Source organism: Sceloporus undulatus, chromosome 2, assembly GCF_019175285.1.
Source record: "Sceloporus undulatus isolate JIND9_A2432 ecotype Alabama chromosome 2, SceUnd_v1.1, whole genome shotgun sequence".
In the NCBI taxonomy this organism is placed as follows: domain Eukaryota; kingdom Metazoa; phylum Chordata; class Lepidosauria; order Squamata; family Phrynosomatidae; genus Sceloporus; species Sceloporus undulatus.
The window spans coordinates 182,861,898-182,866,424 of record NC_056523.1 but is presented as its reverse complement, the minus strand read 5'-3'; the positions used below and the strand labels follow the sequence as shown (position 1 = coordinate 182,866,424).

Below are 4,527 nucleotides of genomic sequence, written 5' to 3'. Positions count from 1 at the left end.
TATATATATATATATATATATATATATATGAGTGTGTGTGCTTTCTGAAAGCAAACCTTGATTTTTGCCATTTTACGTAAGGGACACCATTGTATTATGACGCTGCATTTAATGAGTTTATATGGCCCAAAAGGTCCCCAGATCCATAGTCAACCCTTAAGCCAGTAGTAGACCACGCTGGCTGACAGGTTCGCCTTAGGATCGCCATTAGTTGCCCCCCACCCACACCTAGTGAAGATAGATGACTGTAACATCCCTGGTCGCCACCCCATAAGGTAGGTTCTGAAAGCTAAATCCATCCTATAAAAGTCGGGGTGTGTGTGTGTGACATCAAAGCAGGAATATACAGAGCTTGTGGGGGGCAATATCTGCTAAGAGGGCCACTGAAGTTCCGTGACAGTATAGTTCAGAAATCGCTCTACGTATGGAAATATATGGAACATCAAACACTGCGCCCCGCGTCTGGTTCTGACTGCAAAAAAACAGGTTTTATTACATGGTTTCCTCCTATTCACGAAGCAGGGATTTTGAACAGCGCGAAAGCAAGTTACAATGTATCCGATGAAGTGAGCAAGCAGGGCGCCCAAAGCGGGGGGGGGGGGGGGCATCTAAGCATCGCCTGGAAAGTGCGGGGGTGGTGGTTAAAAGTGAAAGCCCTTCCCGGCATTTGAAAGTGTTGCAACTAAGGCAATCGCATGGAGCGACTTCCCCAAAGGGGGATCCTGCGTCGTGTGGCACCTTGGGAGACTCCCTGAAAGCTGGGAGCAATGGGCCTTGACAGACTCCAGCCTCTTTTCGGCCCAGTCCCAAAGGTGCTACAAAGTGAGTCCCCTTCCTTGGCACACCGAGTCTCTAAGACCAACACACAAAACCTTTAACAGCTGAGCATTCCGATTTCAATTCCAGCCCTTTTTCGGAGGTTGTGGGTGGCTCTTAAAAGAGCCTTTTGTGTTGTTGCACTTTGGGGTGACCAGAGCCCCCTCTTCACTTCCCCTTGGCCTTGTGGCTCTCGGTCTTCTTGGGGAGGAGGACGGCCTGGATGTTGGGGGGAGAACCAGAGCTCTCGTATTCTCTCTTGTTCAAGAAGAAAAAGGTTTTGACTGGCACAGCCCCCCCATCTACCCACTGCCCACCTGAAGATTAGTCAAGGGACCTATGCGTCTTTCACCCACCCAAATGAATCCAACCTCGTTCCTACTTCTCACCAGCGTGCTCCATCCTATCATCACCAACTTTCCAGAAGACAAAATTCCTCCTTTTTACTGTTGTTGATCTGAACGTGGTTGTTTGGTTGTGTGTGCATGCCTTCAGATTTATATTTTGGATGCTTGGATAGGAGAACCACCAAATGAAAACTGAGGTGCTGTGACCTAGAGTTCAGGGAAAGGAGCCGCGAACGCACCATTGAGTTCCTTGCCTAAGAGTGTATCACACTGTAGAACTAATGCATGTTGGCACCACTTTAACCGCCACAGGCCATCCACTGAAGGTGGGGATCTGTAGTTTTGCTTAGATTTCCACACCCTCTTGTGGCAGACCAAAGGGCTTGTAAAAACTACAAATCCCAGCATTCATAGGATGGAACGGCAACACTTAAAAGGGTATCCAACTGTGTTATTATGTACGGTGTATATGCACCCTAAGAGACCCTGTTGAAATGTATGGGTTTACCATAATTAACAGGGAACTTGAGAGGCACATACATAAATACATAGTCCTCATTTATTCTGAACACAGATTTTTTTCTTATGAAAGGTATATGCTTAGAAGAGTCTATGCTTGTGCTGAGTAAATTATGCTTACTGCCCATGTTGTTCTTTCCAATAATTCCCATGGGGTGGTTTGGGCAAAGTCAGTTTCAGGTTTACATGCTGGCATAGATTCAAAACTAAACAGCCTGTTCAAGAAGGAGCAGAGAATCCTGTAGGGCGCCTTGACTCATCAATGCAGATGTAAACGACAAGAGCAATCTGCTCTTCAGTAGACTGCTATGTCCTTCCTCAAACCTCCTCCATTCTCATATTCATGCAATTTTAAAAAAACTTTTTGATCACATCAGCCTCAAAATCCTCCAGCTGGATGACTTTGGGCTGTAAATGGCGAGCAAAGGCCACTTTTTAGAAAAGCCCAAAGCCTATCATTTTTAAAATTCACCTTTATTTTAGCATCACCCTCAGGGGTTGGTGGTTCTGGGTTTGGTTTTGAAGGCCCTTTTTCTAGATAGCAGCAGCCTCCTCGGAAAAAGATAAAGGGGAGTCTGATCCTGCCTTCCTAAGTCACCCAAAGACCCATTGTACTGTTGCTTGGTCACAAAGGAATGGCTTGACTTCTACCTGAGAGCTGACCAATACCAGACATTTCTGTGGCATATCTGTCCTAGCATGGCGATTTTAAGGAGTGGCAAGGCACCATCAGTTGGGAGAGTGGATCAGACCAGCAAGACTCGTGGTTTTTTCACAACAGACATAATTAAAGTGCTATGAATACCACGTAGGGACTTTCTCTCCAAATATTTCCCCAAACACAAAAGAACCCATGCACTAAAGGGTGGGAAAGAGGAAGACACCCGGCTCTTATTGTCACTTTTAGAGCCCTGATCTTCCGGTTATTGTCTTCCAGACTTTAGAGAACTTAATTTAAAGAGAAAGAGATTACGTAGGTGGATTGTGATGACATATTTCTCCATGTGACAGGTTTTATTTTGGGTGTTGAGCAGAAGGCGTACAACTGAACCCCGCCAATTCATGTCCATAAGATCCACAACCCATCAAGCCGGAGAAGAGGGATAGAATGGGGTTTGTAGTCCAAACTCTGGAAAGCTAGAAAGTCCAACCTAACACAGCCTTGTCTAAATTTGGCGAGAATTTGCCTGCCTGGTCCTATCAACATGCTTTTACCTGAGGGTCCCAAAGACAAGTTTGGAGGTGCAATTGCTTTTGGTATCATTTGGTCCAGAGACAACAACTGGGTCTACCCAAGGCCACCCAAAGTCCCGTCCTTCTCATGTGACGTCGAAGGCTTTCATCTGCCGCGCATCCATAGTTTTTGTGGGTTTTTCGGCTATGTGGCCATGTTCCGAAGAGTTTATTCCTGACGTAGCCTGCATCTGTGGCTGGCATCTTCAAGAATCCGGTATGGAAAAGAGTTTGGTAGTGTGCACATATATACTGCATGTGTATGTAACGTGTATATACGTGAGACCCGAGTACTGATAACTTTGGAGAGGCCCAACCGTATCTCTTCTCTTCCACTGACTTGAGTTTAGCAACATAATAACTAGTGGTCTGTGGTTTAGTACTAACTTCCTTAGGTCTAATCTGGAGGCATGCTACTAAGTAACCATTTTTAAAAAACAGATACAAAGAACACAGCCAGATCCCTGGCTCCCAAAGCATCCCCCAACCTAGTGCCACTTTAGGATCTGTTTGCAAAAGGATCGTGTGGCACCTTTGAGCTAAGGTCCAGCACACACTGCAGCATAATCTTTGAGAACACTTGGCCAGTGCTAGGGAATTCTGGGAAACTGTACTTTGTGAGACATTTACCTTTCTGTGCCACAATAAACTGCAGTCTCCAGGATTCCCAGCACTTAGCCAGGCAGTTAAAGCGGTCTCAAACTGATGATTGCTGCAGTGTGTTTGGGACCAACGTATGAGAGCTGGTCCCTGAGCTTTCTAGACTTGAGCCTCCTTCCTCAGACGCATGAATGGAGTCCCAAGAGAGGCCTATGGTTTGTTTTGCCAGATCATGGTCTGCTTGGACACCCACCCACCTATGATCTGAGGAGGCTCAAGTCTAGGGTGACCTGGACTCCTCTGACTGGTCCAGTGCAACTCAGCTCAAGGAGTAGGTTCCAGTCTTCAAAAGCCAATGCCACCAGCTTCTTTCAGTTATCCTAAGGTGCACAAAATCCTTTTAATGACCCATCTTTAATTGATGTTTTAGGGAAGGGAGGGAATAACTGGGATTGGCTTCGCGTGCTTCTTTAATGTAAGCCCTATTGATTACATATTTACATTATCATTATATTAGTGCATTTACCTGACAACCCCAGCTCGCCTCTGAATTCTGACATCGGAGAATGCCTAAAAGTAAACCACGGAGAGAGCGATGGCCAGCTCTCCTGGAGCCGTGGGGGGCTCTGAAGAGCCGTTGGGTTTCGGGGCCGAGGGAGTTGGCCAGCCGCCTCACTTCCTTTGGCTTTGTGCTCTCGGTCTTCTTGGGGGAGGACGGCCTGATGTGGGGAGGACCCTCCCTGGGCGATGGTGACTTTGCCCCAGAGCTTGTTCAGTTCCTCGTCGTTGCGGATGGCCAGCTGCAGTGTCCCGGGGGATCTGGGTCTTCTGTTGTCCCCGGGCGGCGTTCCCCGCCAGCTCCAGGATCTCGGCCGTCAGGTACTCCAGACCGGCGGCCAGGTAGACGGGGCCCCCGCCGCCCACCCCTCGGCGTAGTTGCCCTTCCGCAGGAGGCGGTGCACGCGGCCCACCGGGAACTGCAGGCCCGCCCTGGAGGACCGATACATTGGCC

General features: G+C 47.9%; 1 pseudogene; it reads right to left on the bottom strand.

Moving 5' to 3' along the window:
* Positions 1 to 461: 461 nt before the first annotated feature.
* LOC121920812 overlaps positions 462 to 4,527 on the bottom strand; it is a 4,181-nt pseudogene continuing 115 nt past the window's right edge.